The sequence below is a fragment of the Centruroides vittatus genome, unplaced genomic scaffold, assembly GCF_030686945.1.
Source record: "Centruroides vittatus isolate TY-2023 unplaced genomic scaffold, ASM3068694v2 contig_3090, whole genome shotgun sequence".
NCBI classification, from domain to species: domain Eukaryota; kingdom Metazoa; phylum Arthropoda; class Arachnida; order Scorpiones; family Buthidae; genus Centruroides; species Centruroides vittatus.
The window spans coordinates 38,230-56,165 of NW_027121988.1; positions in this window are offsets into that span (position 1 = coordinate 38,230).

Below are 17,936 nucleotides of genomic sequence, written 5' to 3' on the forward strand. Positions count from 1 at the left end.
GGTTATCTCGGGGCACACACAAAACGTGCAGGCTTTAGGATAATCCAGGCTGACTATCAGCAGAAATGGTTGTATGATCTTGAGACAATCAGAACACTCAATATTTTCCAGAAATAGAGACAGGAATCTTGTTATATCCTTTCTCTTTCCGTACCATTGAAAGATAACTAACAGACAAATTTGCATGAAGGGCGACTACTATATATTTATTATTATTAGCATCTTAACATCAACGACTTCGTTTGCAATGGTGCCTTGACAAGAAGCATAAATTGCTACTGACCGCGTATCGTCTTTAGAGACACATCTCCATTCCTTTTGGCATCAGAGAACCACCGTATTTAAATTCCGTCTTTACCATTTAGTGGCATACTGTCCACTGCTGGCGTGTGCTGGTCTGGGAAGCCTTTTCGAATGACAGTAGGTCACACTTAATAGTGATATGAGGAACATTCATGATATAACGGTATTCAGGAAATCCTGCGTCCTCGTGTGTTGCTGCTTGTAGCAATTTTCCAGCAAGATACGAATTTCCCAGAAATGTTCCGTCACATTGGGCGCGTGTTTGGTAAAACGACTTTAATATAGCGGTCCACCAGAGGCCAAGCGGTTTTGTTTCCTGAACACTGGGAATTCGATTTTGGGTTCGCGCCTCGCCAGGACACGCTGGCCACGTGGAGTTTTCCAAATGTCCTCCACGTCTGTAACGCCTAAATTGCGACCAGTTACTCTTAAAAAGGCCTCCCGAAAGACATCTCCCCTAGGCAGATCACCCAAGTGTTGCATTGCCATAACCTAATAAACAAACTTTAATATAGCTGGATAAGCAAAGCAATGGCATAGTCTGTTTTAAAATGAAACTGGTTATGATATTGCTTTGCTTATCCAGCTGCATTAAAGCAGCTTTACCACGAAATTTGCCCATTGCCACACTAATTTGGTTTGCCACTCCGGATTTTCTCTTCCATCGAGCATTTGCGGAAAACCACAGTAATAGATCTTTGATGGCAGTTGAAACATCTGCCTGCAGATGTGTCGTGGCACTTGTATACTTGATTGTCTGCATGCCCGACCGTATTGCCGCATGTTTTCAGGGACAGGGAGTTCTACAAAGGACTAAAGATTCTTTTAAATTGTACCATATTTTTACAGGAAATTTTGGCTTTGCTATAATATTGTAATCATGTATTCCTATCGCCTTTATATTTTCTCTAATAAGGTTTCTTTGGATTTTAACCTCTTTTTCTTGATGCGTAACTTTTCTGTCAATGAATGTTTATAATGAGTATGTAGAAAAAATATATAATATATAATGAGTCTATATAATTAAGAGGTGCCATTCACACAAGGGTTTATGTGAAATCATCATCCTACCCCTTGTAATGAGTGTATACTTTATTTTTACATTTCAAAATATTGGAAGTTTAAGTTTCATCATTATGACAATTGTGAATTAAGATTAATTATAGAAAATACTTGAATTAAATTTTTATAATAATTCGAAATAATAAACATTATTATAGAATTCTGAAACTAATAATCATTCTTAAATGATTCTAGAACAGACTTAATTATTATAGAAATTACTCCAGAAATTCTGAGATATTCTAGAATTTCTAAAAAAATAATTATTGCATTTAAAATCTATTCTTGATTCATCAAACTTATTGTAGGATGATACATTACTTATTATTCCAGAGTTTCTAAAAAAATTAAAATCTAGAATATTTTTGTATTATTTTATATTTTACTTTAAACAGCTATTTAAAGTATTTTTATACAATAATACATAAATTTATATAAAATAATTCTAGAATATTATAGAATAATTAAGAAAAATAGAAATTTTTTAACATTTTTTTCTCAAATTTTATTTCAATCTTAGTGAGATAAACATACCAACGAATCTTCGAGACACATAAAAATCGGTTTTTGCAACGTGGACTTATACAATTCTAGAGCAAAATATTTCTAGTATAGTCTAAAGTTATTTATTTTCTACTTCATTAGTTTATACAATTTCTGTACCTTTTCACAATCCATTGTTTTGTCCTAGATAAATTCGATTATAATAACGAGATTTTTAATCCAATCCTGTTTCCATCTCTTGGAGGATTCCATACTTCCAGAGTAAACATGAAAATTTTTATCCAATTGAAAATCTACTTACGATCAATATAAATAATGTGTTGTTACCAACGTGATTCAATTTAAGTTATATTGAATTTATAAAATACATTATCCTCACGTGTAAACTCTTATCATGCAATTTTTCTCGTTCCTATTTGGATCAAGATGGATGGATCTATCGAAAACAGTTTCAACTGTAAAAAGTCGAGGATGTTGGCATTTATCGCGATAGTTTAATAGTTTATTATAATAAACGAGAAAAAATGTTAAAAACTTATATAAACACTGTTAAATATTTAACATTAATTATCCAGATAACAACGTTGAAAGTCGGAAAATGTTTGTTAATTCCTCACAAACATTCGCACGCTGTTTATCGAATTACGAAAATAAATACATTTATCATTTTGACAGAACCATTGTTTGCAATATTCTATTTATTTTTGCTAAGTAAAAAAAAAAAAAAAATCAAGAATTTAAGTTTTTAAAATGTCATTTTATAATTTAATAACTATTTTTTCTTGTAACTTAATTATCTTTCGAGGTAATGTATCGACATAGCAGTGCGCGTTATCCTACAGGCAATATGGGCAATTGCATAGAGTCTCCACTAACTGGGGCTCCAAACTAATCTATTATAATAAAATATATCCCCAAAAAGTTTCCTCAAAGAAAATATCTGAAGTTAACACTACGTAGGGCCCCCTAATTTAAATTTTCCTTGGCCCCATGGAGCAATAACGCACCGCTGCGACTAGACTAAAGCTACGGACTGAACCTCGACTTTGGAAGTAATTACCTTACAAGATTTTGAGAAATTTGTATGAATGATAATGATTTAAGGTAGTGGGGTAGACCCCAGATGAAACTCATTGCATTTATATAAATTAAATTACTTAGATATATAATCATAATTAAAGTAGCCCAGTTTATAAACTTGTAAATAATTTAACTTCGATTGAGAGCCAAACCCATGGCTTTTAGTCGTTATTGTATATATTAAATTATTATATAAAATACATTGGGTCTCGTCTAAGGACCGAACCCACAACTTTCGAGCAAGTATCGGTTTTTACTTTCAGTAGGAGATTTTATGTAACTCGATTAATTTACTCTATAATAATTTAACGTCGTGGGTTTGGACTTCAGTTGAAGCTCGATAATGTCTATCTAGAGACTTTTTGCTTTAAAATGATAAATTTCTAGACATAAAACTACTTCACTCGTTGAATTCTGTTATAAAATTTTCTTATAAAGTAATAAAATTTTGGAAAAAGTTTTTATAATATATAAAATTTAATTATCCTTGTAGTAATCAGTTCATTTACATATTCAGAATTTAATTAATTTATCATTTTTATTTGTAAAAATTCATTAGAAATAATTCTCTTTTCATAATTTAAGTCTTGATAATAAAAATTCTAAGTGGTATATTATAATAAATTTACGTTAATTATTCTCGAGACAATAGAAAATTAGCTTTGAGTTTAAATTCCCCAAACGCGTTAACTAGGAAATTAAAGGAAAAAAATAATTTACTAAATAAATAAGCATAAAACACGAATATATTCTAATAGAAATTTTAATTATTCATTAAATAAAATTGTAAACAAGAAAGAAATTAAATAAAATTTTATTTTTATGAATTTTTCTTCCTTTCAGTTTATAGGAAAATTTATGCTTAAATTCTTTGTATAAATTGTAAGAATCTGTACTTAAATTCAGTATTAAATTTGCCAGGATTTAAGTTAAAATTAATTGGTAAAAATATACAAAAATTCATAATAAACATTTTAAATATTTAAATTATTAACTTTTATTTTTTTATTACTTCTAAATAATCTTAAAAAATCTTTCAGGACGAGAATTTAACTGTTGCTTCTTTTTAGTTCGATTAATTATATTGTTAATGGTATTTATTAAAGTTAATTATGTTTAAATAAATAATTTTTTCATTGATTTAAAAAAATAAAAATAAAAATAACGTTTCTTGATGTTAAATTATAAATGTAGCATCAAACGATTCGTGTTTAATGACGATTTTAATTACATTCAAATTAAATTATTGATATATAAATGTAACTCTATATAACTTAATGAGCAATTATTTATTGTTACATTATCAAAAAGTCGAAGATGCAACTTTTAATGCATATTTTTAATTTATTTAATTTAAAATATATGCTTTCGATCTGAAATTAGTAGTGCCCCTGTACATCATACTTTTCCTGATAACAACCAAGTCATCTATGTAACTCTATTCAGGGGAATTTTTTTTTTAAATTGAACTCACGTGACTTCTGGACTAGACCGGAATTCGTATCTAGTTAATGTATATAGTTATTATATTATATTGTTATCGATTAACTATATTCATATACAGTTAATCGAGGCTTCCTTCTCCTAAGGTTCCACATCTGGTCTGGTCTTTCATCTATCTAAATTCATTCTCGACATTAAGGATACACAGACAGACGGACGGACGACAGTGGGAATTTACGGGTCTACAAGTTTTTCAAATTGCAGCTGAATTAATATTTTCGAAAATTTTTAATCTAGAATCTATTCAAGTTTTTCTTTGGCGATATTTGTAGAAATCGTGTAACTTTATAGGTAGATAAACTGATATTCTCTATTGGTTTACACATGGTTTTGGTTGTTTGTCATAGTCTCACATCGATAAAAAAATCAGTTTTTATTCTCCTCTACGTCTTGTTTCCCCTAAAAAATAAAAGAAAATATTTTTATTATGAATAAAATTATTACAATTTTATGTTATACATTATGTAAATTGATAATCAATGACTTCAATTAATTAAAATGCAATACCGTTTACAAATATTATTAAAATTTATGAAGTTATTTAATTGGAAAAATAAAAATTATAGTAACATGACTATAAAAGACTACATAATTATATAATTTTCTAATTGTACGACAACAAAATTGCCATGTTCATGAGAGCTGGGATAGATCGATGCGTGAAGATGTCGTAAAGATGAAGTACCGATAACGATTTTCGTTTCGTGTTATCAATAATTACTCAAAAGTTTTTGATCAAATCGATAAAAATATGCTTCTAGATGATAGGAAACTAAGCGAGGGAAGAACAGTCATTTTGTGAGAGAAGATAATGATGGATGGATTCTCTTTTACCACATTTTCCACCTTACGTTCATCAGATATTAGTATTTGCATAATTACACTCCTCACAATTATCTTAAATTGATTAATAATTGATCTCAGATCGATTATTGATCAATCAAATTAATCAAATTATATACAAATTTAAAGCGATAAGTATATAGCAGTAATGTTTGTCAATAGGACAAGTTGAAGGAGCAGAGTTCTGAAGAGCATTTGTGGTTCCTGTTTAAATACAAAATTCTTTACTATCAGAAAATTCAATTTTTCTTATTTTTTAGAGTTTTCTGTTGGATTTAGATGGTGTTACAAATTAAATGTAAGCTTTAAAAGATGCATTCATGATTGAAATGTGTATCGAAGCAATTGGAGTAATTAAACGTAATTTTCTGCCATTAAAATCATTCCGAAAGATTTAATTAATGCAAATTTCTATGCAAAATAAATATTATTTAAATAAATAAGCTCTAAGCGAAAGGAGTTAAATAATAATATTAATAATTCGAAATTTCGAATATAACAACCATAAAGCCTCATATCACATATAATTCATTACACATTAACTTTGTCCTCTTAATTAACGTAATAAGAATTTTAATTATGATTAGAAATTTAAATAATAGTAAATATAAACTTTTTAGTATCGTCGATGCTATTCATTTTTAATCAGAAATTCCTTTTAAATTACAACATCGTTGATTCGAATTCTAAGCAATTTGCATCGTCAATTGTTGTCTACATAATAAATCTTCCTTAATCTCTTGCCATAATAATTCAAGTAATTAAACCATGTTAATTATGCTGTAATTAAATATTTTAAAACCTTAAAAATATTATAAAAGGCGGAGTACAAGATGTCCTAATTACAATATATCGAACCATTTAAATTATGTCACAATATTTTAGCTTAATTATAGATCGAAGAAGTTCTAATTGTTCTCAACCTCTTTAAGATAATAAGCTCTTAAGTTTATTTATAAGTTACCCAATTTTTTAAAATTTTATTTAACGGATTAATAATAAAAAATAGATTTTTATTAAATTATTAACTCCAATATTTAAGTATAAAAATATGTAATTAAAATTTAATAATGTTTTATATAATTTTTTTAGAGATAATTCCTTATAAATACATGTTCCAGTAGGTTGTTTCAGTGTAGTTTTAGGGCGTCATACGACTTAAAAATTGGTTCGTCAAACCCTTTTCCATACAAATATAAGCCTAAATAATGTAAATTTTACATTACACTGTAGTCAATATTGTACAGGATCTTGGGTCACATTAAATTCGGAGTATTGGAGCATCTTTATCAAAATTTCCTGCTAACTTCCTAGAGTCGTAAAATGTCCTTTATATAATTTTATATAATACGAGTATAAAGCCCATATCATGTTCTGCTAGATATTACATGAAATCTAAAGATGTTGCTAGTAGTAGATTTTAAGTCCTAAACTAAGACCAAATGTGGTCTTACAATGTATCGAATATTTTTCACTTTGTAACGTAAGTATAATAATAAAATTATACGAAAAATTCAAGATAATTCTGGGGTTTATATTGATGTGGAAAGCCTAAAAGTCAGCATCTTGAAAACTTAGAAAGTTGTGAAATTTTACGCGATGTAGCCTATACTATTTTCAGTTATAGTAAGCCTTTAAATGCTGATATTTTTAAAGTTTGCCAAATTAATTTTAATAAAATATTTTTATTAAATATAATAAACGGATTAAATTACGAGCAATATCAAAGGGTACTCAAAAAAATAATATGGAGCTCAGACAAATGAAAGACACTTAGGCTAATTAAAACATTAAATAGAAAAAATGATTTTATATTTTACAAATTTCCATTTAAATATACCAAATTTGAATTTAAAAAAAGAAAAAATGAATGTATTGAAATAAATATGTCGAATTTTGAACATGAAAAGAATTGAATACGTCCAAAAGAAAATTGAAATTTGAATAATTTAGCCACATTCTTTTCCATTCGTTTGATTCGATTATTTTATATTCTTTCATTGAAATGAAAATAATATTTTCTATGGGATTTCATCAAAAGCAATGGAGCATTTATCAAATAAAATTCCATAATGATGACGATGATAAAATTCATTGTGACCTTTTCTTCGCCGAAATTTTTTCAATTGAATGATTTTAATATGCAGAAATTTTACTAAATTCGATTTTTTGTCAATATTTCAGCATTCGATTTTCCTTTTTACGTGTCATTTTACATTATTGATGCAACCGAATTGATGCGATTATGCTCTTGGTGTTCCTGAAAAATAAATTGCAGAAACGTGCAACATCACTTCAATCTCCGGAAGAAGTTTAAAATTCGATTTAATTCTTATAAAATTATAATATAAACTTATCTACATCTTGCTACTAAGTTAATTAGAAAATCGAAATAAATTTTAAAAGTATTAACACAAAGATAAGTAATCTTTTTAAAAATAATGAACTGTTAGGAATATTTTATATTCCTAACAGTTCATTATTTTCTTTCTATAATCTTATCTATCCGGAATCTTTTCTATAATTATCTTTCTATAATCTCAATAGGCTGGAACAGCTCAAAGATAAGAGACTTTTATAACTTCAAGCGCTGTAACAAGTGCTTTCAATATGGAAATCTTGGGAATGAATGTAATGCCGGGATTCACTGCCCTGACTGCTCAAAAGCAGGTCATACTTCACGTGAATGCGAGTGTGAGTTACACGAGTTAAAATGCATCAACTGTGAGAAATATAACAAATCATGCCGAAGAGAGCAAGATAAAGTTAATACCAATCATGGAGCCAGAAATCGCAACTGTCCTGTCTTTAAATATCAGTGTGAGGTAGCTAAAGCAAGAGTATGCGAATATTAAAGAAAAACTCAATAACTTTATACAAATTAACTTGGATAGAGGTTCTAGTGCTACGGACCACCTGGTAAAATATATCACAGAAAACAGTACAGATATAGCAATAATTCAAGAACCATACCATACAGATCAGATCAAGGGCTTTCCCCAGCGATTTAAAATACACACAAAGAATCAATACACCGCCATTGTTGTTTGCAATCCTGAACTACGGGCTACTTTAATAGAAGAGCTCAGCAATGAGATAATGACCACAGTTTATTTGGTAGTTAATAATTCGAAATTACTAATAAACTCCACCTATTTCCGACCAAGTGGCAATGTTAACGAGCAGATTCCAAACATAAAATACCTTTTAACAAAAGCAAACTACCCATTGCTAATAGGAATAGACTCAAACTGCAGATCTACAGCATGGTGGAACAGGGTTGGAAATGGCCGTGGCGTTGCACTTCTCGAATTCATACTGAACAACAACATCACACTACAAAACACTAAAGGCCCGCCTACTTTCTATAACCACCAGGGTTCTAGCCATATAGACCTCACACTAACCACTGGGAACATAGGCCAGCATATTACAGACTGGTAATATGCTGGCCTAACAACACTGCTAACAGAAACACTGTCAGGACATAGATATATTACATTTAGCCTTTTAATAGGAAATCAACATCAAAGAAACACAGCAATAACTAAAAAATATAATATACACAAGGCAAATTGGGATAACTTTAACTTGGATTACAATAATGAAGCACAAAGCATTAGACATAATTTACAATTAGACCTACCCATTAACGAAATAGTCGAGGAATACACGAAGAAAATCATACATTGCTGTGATAAAAATATCCCTACATACTCCAAACATAAACAATCAGTTCCCTGGTGGTCTAGAGAACTAACCCTACAGAGGAAACTATTAAATAACGCGAGGCGAAAGTACCAACGCTGTAAACAACAATCCCAACGAGAGACACTAAGACAAGCATATACCCAGCTAAGAAATAATTACCAAAAATTAATCAAACAATCCAAAGCACACTCTTGGAAGGAATTCTGTACTGATGTAGGAAATCAAAACCCATGGGGCAAAGTATATAAATTTCTAAAACACCAAAGCAATATCAACCAACAAACTGTATTATTAAAGAATAAAAATGGAAATAAATGTATGACTAACGAGGATGAAGCAAAAACAATACTTGACTACTTTTATCCTAAGGATGAGCAAAACACAGACAATAACAATCATAGCTCAATTCGTCTCTGCATTAATGAACCATATCTCAAGGAAAATGACTCCTTGTTTCAGATACATGAGGTCCAAAATGTAATAAAAGCACTTCAAAATAGAAAAGCACCCGGGCACGACGGGATCCTTCCAGAGATAGTAAGACATATATTCCAGATAACTCCCGATATCTTGCACAATATCTACAATAGCTGTCTAAAACAAGCTACCTTTCCAAATACCTGGAAGATGGCAATATGCAAATTAATTCCAAAGCCTGGCACCCAAATTCTCAGTGAACCCAAAAACTACAGGCCGATCAGTCTCCTACCAGTTATGGGAAAAATTTTGGAAAATTAGTAATAAACAGAATTAATTATCACCTTCACAAAAATAACATACTTAATAGAAAACAATTTGGTTTTACCCCACAAAGTAGTACTGTAGACGCCCTATCTGCAGTCACCAAAATAATTAAAAATAGTCAAGATAACAAAGATTACTGTTTACTAATATCCCTTGATATCTCCGCGGCGTTTGATCGTGCCTGGATTCCTAAGATACTTTACACATTACGTAGATATAACTGCCCAAAAAATTTATATGATCTAACAGTTAGTTACTTTAAAAACAGATTCACAACACTAATACACAACAATAACACTTATACCAGGAATGTCTCCCTGGGCTGCCCCCAGGGCTCTGCCTGTGGGCCAGGCTTTTGGAACATCCTAATGAACACAATATTTGATATCAAACTACCAGCACATTGCGAACTGTTTTGCTTTGCTGATGACTCCCTCGTAACAGTTGTTGCTGATAACATTAAAGCACTAGAAAACAAAGCAAAATCAATCCTTCGTAAAATTGAAAACGGGGGGGAGAGTGCAAAATTACATTTAATACGGATAAAACTAAGTTAATGCTAATACACAAAGCAGGTAAGCACAAAATACCTACGTTAAGACTACAAAGTAAATATTTAAAATATCAAGAAGATATTAAATACTTGAGTTGCACTCTCGACTCAAAACTCACTTGGAAAGAACATATAGATACAAAAATACAAAAAGCTGAGCGAATGCTGCTAATGCTACACAGAGTCACTACCTTACGTTGGGATTTAAATTCAAACACATTAGAGACTATCTATGAAGGTGTTCTCCTCCCACAACTAACATACGCCTGCCAGGTGTGGGGTCATGCGCTAAATCGCAAATATCTTTGTGAAAAATTATTAAAATTCAAACGAAAAATCTGCATTAAAATGATAAAAGGATACAGAACACTTTCAAGAGAGTCAACGTTGGTAATAGCCAATAAAATTCCTATAGACATACTCATAAAAAGTAAAATGAAATTACACAACACAATAAAAACAAACAGATTAATCATAAATACGAAACATTATGAAATAGACTCTCCAGTCGATTTTCACGCCCTCCCTCACCCGTCATACACACATACACAAGCAGTAGTCAAATACACTTCTAACAAACGCTCCATCATATCTACTAATGGCTCCAAATAAAAAAAATGGTGTGGGTGCTGGTTTCTGTTACATCAAGAATGATAAAGTACTTCAATGTTCAACATTTAAGCTAGAAAATCACTGCACAATAACACAGGCAGAAATATTAGCCATCAATCACGCACTAAGATACATTCTAAAATATAAATATAACGACACACTCATATGTACAGACTCAAACGTATCAATTAAAATTTTGAGCACACCTAAAATTAGCAGTAAACTATACTACAACACTTACCTACTCTTCAAAGCAAGTTACACCAAACACAACACGCAAATCTCTTGGATAAAAAGCCATTCAGGTTGTGACGGCAATGAGCTTGCCGACTTGCTTGCCACAACCGCTTATCTAAATGACACAATTAAATACAGTGACGTACCTGTGGTATTCGCTCGTTTACATCTCCAGCATTGGTCAATCAGGACATGGCAAACTCGTTGGCATGAAGATGATAAAGGACATATTACACACAAGTTCTTCCCGAAATTAGAAACTATACACAACTGCAAAATTATAACCCATGATTTTCGGCTAACACAAATACTTACAGAACATGGCAAATTTAATAATTACCTAACTAGATTCAAAATTATAAATCAACCGAACTGTAACTGTGGAGATAATGTACCCGACACTGTAGAACACATAATATATAATTGTGCTCTTTTCGACCCTTGGCGGAGGCAACTCATTACACACTTCACAAACAAATTAATTACCTGGCCCGTGGCACTAAGTAAACTCACACAGAACGATGACGATCTTAAAATCTTCAAGCGTTGCATCATAGAAAGCTTCAACAAATATGGATCAAACTAGACAAGTAACGTTTTTCCTATCCTTACTGTACTTTGTATACTTTACTGTACTCTGTTGATCTGCACCTACCCACTACAGACTACTGTTTTCATCTATTTATAATTTGTTATGTTTTGTATTTGTTTGTGTTACTTGTATGTATATATAAATTTATATTTAAAAAAAAATAGTAATAATAATAATAATAAAAATAATAACGATAATAATAGTCTTTAAATTTAAAATAAATAAAGATCAACAACGTGTTTTAAAAAATGTTATACTTCATTATTTTTCTGTATCTAATGGGCAGTATTAATAATAAGTTTTGAAATTTCTATCAGTACTACTATCATCTCTGTTTATATTTTTAAAATGTAATTTATTATAATAGGAATCTACAGCACTGCCAGAAATTGAAAATATCACTGTGACAGGAATAAATTTTGTTTCTGATTCTGAAAAGGGTTAGTATGCATCAAAATAAATAATCTCATATACAAAATAATTATAACACAAAAATTTGTTATGGTTTTCAATTGTTTTCAATTTATCTAAAGATAGTGAATATACAGATTTATCAAAAGGAGAGAGTCAGTGTAAGTCAATTTTTAAAATATTTTCAAATTACTACATTAAAGCAACTGTAGCATTAATTATAAGAACTGAATTTATAGAATCTGTTGTAAATGAACTGCATAGTATTAAGTCATTTAATATACAAAGTTAAGATTTAGTGTAACAGAATTAATTTTATAGAATTAATTAATTTTAGTTATTTTATAGCTATAGTAAATTTTCCATGTGAATTTATGTTTTGTAGTAAAAGGAAGAAAAAGAAAAAAACACATTTCTGCTGAACAAGAAGTAACTGAAGCAACGAAAAGAACAGATTCATTTATTCAACTAGAACAGAAAAAAATTAAATTGATGGAGAAAGAACTTTCCATATCTGAAGAAAACAGAGACTCATTTAAAAAAATTGCAACAGCATTAACTACTATTGTTAATATATTATCCCAAAATATATTTTCTCAAATATTATAAATTATGTATGTTTAAAATAATAATTTATTTATTTTCAAATTAAATTTGTTTTTCAAAGACTGATTTTTCTGTTCTTTATATCTGAATATTCTTGAAAAAGGCACTTAACAGACATATATATATTTTATTTTTAAGAAAAACACAAGCTTATCAGTTGTTGTTGAATCCTTCTGGTTTCATTAAAAAGTATATTATTTGATGCATTTTCAAATTCTGATGGTATGATATGCTGTAATTGGTCTTCACCTGCTTCCCTATGCATTGGTGAGTCATTCTTGAAACCAAATATACACTCTCTCAGTGCTCTTTGAGCGGAAAGAGAGTGCCTCCTTAACTGCCAACTTTTACAAAAAAAAATTAATTATGTTTACTATATTTAAACTTTTAACAAAGAAAATCGATAAGCAAAAAGTAAATTAATTTTTCATTTTAATTATAATTTGAGATAAACTTTTAAATTTTGAATTTTTAAATTAAGAAATAACGTAATTAAGTTTTTAAAAAGTTAACATTTAAAAAAATTAATTTTAACTAATTTTAATTTGAATTTTACTTTTATGTGTGATAAGGGAGATGCTGGATAAAGTAAATGATAGGATTAAAGATATAGAGGCAAACAACATCTTTAAGTAATTAACACAATTACGAATGGAATGAACCCCTAATGAATAAACCTTAAACCCTTTTAAAATCTTAAAACACCTGATCTTGACTGAGAAATATCCATTTCCATGATATATTCATAGCATGTGAATTGAATATCCGCATCAGTTCTGAGTGATTTTAGTTCATTTCCGGACTCTTCGACCTTATAAAATGACATTTTCAACATTTTTAGATATAAAATTTTCTATTTAAAATATACAAATTACGTAAATAGAGTAAATATATCCCATTTTTAGCATCATCTCATACGCTACTTTAAATTTCTCCCATAGAAAATGCGCATTTAATAATTGATTATCTTTCGAACGTCGTCTCCAAAATGGAAAATTAAAACGAATTTTTGAAATGTAATTTATAAATTTTCTTTTGATTTTTATCCAATAATAATGGTTTGAAGAAAATATTTTTTTTGAAATGAATCATTTATTTTTGTCGTCGAAATATGATTGGTTAAATTATCCGTGAAGTAGATACTGTCATTACTGCTTTTGTCTAGACTACATCTGATACCGCTTACTTCATTTAATATTTGATTATTTTATCGATAAAAAGTGATTTAAAATAATGATTAGTTTCGGTTATTTATTGCTAACTTCCATTGATTATAATATTTTTTCGGAAAATTCGAATAATTTTTATAAATCCCAATATTTAAATGTACTAGAAAGTCATTTTCCATCTTCTCTACACCGACTTCTGCAACGTTATATATAAGAAAAAAATGCATAAATTCTCATTTAAAACACGATAAATGCTCATTTTTCACTATTATTCTTATATATTTTCTTATTTTTTGTGTATGTGTTTCGCATTTGTTTATTGTATAATTTCACGTGCATGATATTCATTATTTGTAATTGAAGTCATAAAGGCAAAAGGAGAAATTTTGTTTTCCAAATGGTAGTTTTCCAGAACATTTTTCCTGCAATTTGTAATCATATTTTTAATTAATTTATTTTAAAATATATGCTCTTGATCTCAAACTAGTAGTCTTACCCCTGTACATCATACTTTTTCTGATTACAGCAGAGTCATGCCAGTCATCTATGTAACTCCGTTCTGAGGAAAATTTTTGAATTTATGTACCTAATCATCCGGAACCCCATTAACAGAGAAGACACCAGGAATAAATATAGGCAATCTCTGAACAACTACAAAACGCAAATTAATAAGGCTCGGACACAGGCCTGGAGGGCCTTTTGTACTAAAATGGGCAATCTTTATGTTTGGTCGGATCCTTATTACATAGTATGTAAGCCAAGAAAGAACACTAGTAGCCCAATTAACCTTTGCAAAGACAATGGGGATCATACTACAACTTATAAAGAAAGTATGGAACACCTTATGGACATCCATTTTCAATTGGATGATGGAAAATGGATGGATTTGATGATTGGATGATTGATGATTGGATGATGGATTTTCCATTTTCCATTTGTCTGGGAGTGACAGACAAAAAGACTCCCAGACAAAAAGACATCAGCGTATATATAACGAGGTGTACAGGGCAGTCAAATCTTTAAAAAACAAAAAGTTCTCTGGACTTGATGGTATTACGCCTCTAATGCTCAAACATGCATTCAATGCCGTCCCTACAGCCCTAGTATACATCTATAATAAGTACCTACAGCAAGGGGTCTTCCCAAATAGTTGGAAGCATGCAGACATCAAATTTATCCCTAAAAGGGACAACGATAACATTAAGAAGGCTGACCAACTTAGACCCATCAGCCTCCTTTCCGTTCCAGGGAAGGTTTTGGACGGCCTCATTATCAAAAGGATTAATCATTTTCTCAATACTAATAACCTCCTAAATAAACAACAATATGGCTTTGTAAAGGGCAAATCTACTTACCATGCCATCAATAGGGTTACCAAGTATATTAATAACTCATGGAAAAAAGGAGAGCACACTCTACTCATTTCAATAGATTTTAAAAATGCATTTAATACTCTGTGGTGGCCTGCCCTAATGGGCCAACTTAAATCCTTTAAATGCCCTCAGAACCTTTACAAAATACTGCTCAACTATTTGGAAAACAGGACCGCAGGTATATACAACTATGGTGAAAGAATCATCCGTCTCTTGTCCAGGGGTTGCCCTCAGGGATCCCGTTCGGGACCAGGTCTTTGGAACATTGCCTACGACGGACTGCTTCAACTCAACGAGGATAACACCCACCCCAGTTCTGGTATCATCCAAGGGTATGCGGATGATACCCTTGTGATGTTGTCAAACTACAACAACGAAATACTACAACAAGACGCTAACGAAATTTTAGACAAAATTCACGAATGGTGTGTAAATAACAATCTTCAAGTGAATTTCAACAAATGTGAAGCCATGGTCTTATCTAAGGGGAGACAACTTAAAAAGCCCTTGAGGATATTCATGAATCATCAAAGGATTAAAAATACTACAAGTCTCAAATACCTTGGGTTAACTTTTGATCAAAATATGAGGTGGGCATCACATATCACCAATGTTACTAATCGTGCCATCAAAATTTCTAACGCACTCCAATGTATAAGCCATAGGAGTTGGGGGATGAACGAGAGGTTCATCAAAATAATCTACAAAGCATGTATTGAAATCATCATCCTCTATTGCGCCCCCTTCTGGGCAGAGGCGGTCGACAATGTTTGCACCAAAAAGAAATTAAACAAAGCTCAAAGACTCTCCCTTCTCAGGTTGTGCAGAGCTTATAGGACTTCCCCGACGGCTGCTCTCCAAGTTCTTCCCCTCCACATTAGGGCGAAAGAGGAGATGTGGCCGTGGCACCTGCTCAACGGAGGGACAATCGACAGACAAGACAGTGAACTTTACAAATTTATGGAGATTGGGCTTTTTCCCAAATTGAACGAGCTCCTCCTTTCCCACCTTACATCTAACCTAAATGGTAAGCCCGAGGTCTCAGAACCCCATCCCAGTATCGTGGGTGATATTTCTATCTTAGACTTTCATGACAATCCCAACTATTATATACAGATATTCACCGACGGATCTAAAAGCCACAGCAAGGTGGGATCAGCATTTGCGGTTAAGGAATGCAACAATAGCAATTTCTCTTACCAGGCAAGCTATCGTCTTGCCAGTATCTGTACAATTACTCAAGCTGAACAGTTCGCCATTCTGCAAGCTCTTAAATATGTTAACAACTCTAAGATCAGGAATCGACATATTAGGATCTGTTCTGATAGCCAAGTCGCTATCAGGAGAATAGTCAACAATCTTGGCTCTCTCTCTCTTCTTATTCGGGAAGAAATTCTCTGCTCTCAAAACAGCGTGGCCTTCTCATGGATCAGGGGCCATACAGGGGTGGAAGGAAACTCTTTGGCGGACTCCCTCGCAAAGCAAGCTGCTGTTTCCTCTGCCACCCCCACCTACTGAGAAGCCTCAGACATCTCTATTAAAACCACGATTCACAGTACCGCCATCCAGTTGTGGCAACGCGAGTGGGAAGACGGAGACTCCGGAAGAGCGACCTACCAATACTTTCCAAACATCTCGTCCAGACTTCAAAACAAGAACTTCTGCGCCAACTTCCATAACACACAGCTCCTGACAGATCATGGAAATTTCCGGCAATACCTACATCGATTTGGACTTAGGGAACATCCCTATTGTGACTGTGATGACATCTCCTTACAGAATGCCACTCACTTGATCTTTGACTGCACCAAACATGACAATCACCGGATTAATCTGGAAAAAGTAACGCTAAAAAAGGACCTCAATTGGCCCTGTCCACCACAAGCTCTCGTGGAAGATCCGGATATTTTTGTAGCCCTAAAAAAATTCATCCGCGCTACCGGCGCACTGGACCCTACCTTTAACTAGTTCGTCCTAATCTGATTGGACCGTTTGTATGTTTATTACTGTATTAATGCACCCATTACGCCTTACTTAGTTTTTTCCTTGTCATCTTTTTTCAACTTGTAACTTATGTATTCATTGTATATATTTTGTATATTATCTTTTGTTTGGTTAATAAATGCGATGCAGGCGCTCATGAGTCTTCCTACTTCACCATCTATCCTATCTTACTTTTTCTTCACCTCCCGCTTTCCTCAATTCTTCTCATCTTTCCTATCCCCCTTTCACACCCAGGCAATACCTATGAGTAGTCCTGGGTCTTCATCCCCTTTGTGCTACTGCTACTGTACCTAATCATCAAATTACAATCGATCATCGATTCCGATTATTTAGAAGAATTTTCCATTACAATTATTTGAGAAATTAACGTAAGAAAATCGTGTGACAAAGTAAAATTCTAACACGTGTTAAGCATGTAATTACTTCTTCCTTGATTAATTTTACTGTTTCTCTTGCAGTTTGTAAGATCAGTTAACTAGGTGATAGATTTATTTAAAATTTATTTATTTAAGATTTAAAAAAAATTATTTATTGTTTCCTTTACGTTTATTTTTTTATCTTGATGAGAAAACGTGCGATTTGTTTCAATTGATGCAAACAGATATTTGGGAACAACGGAAAAATTTTCT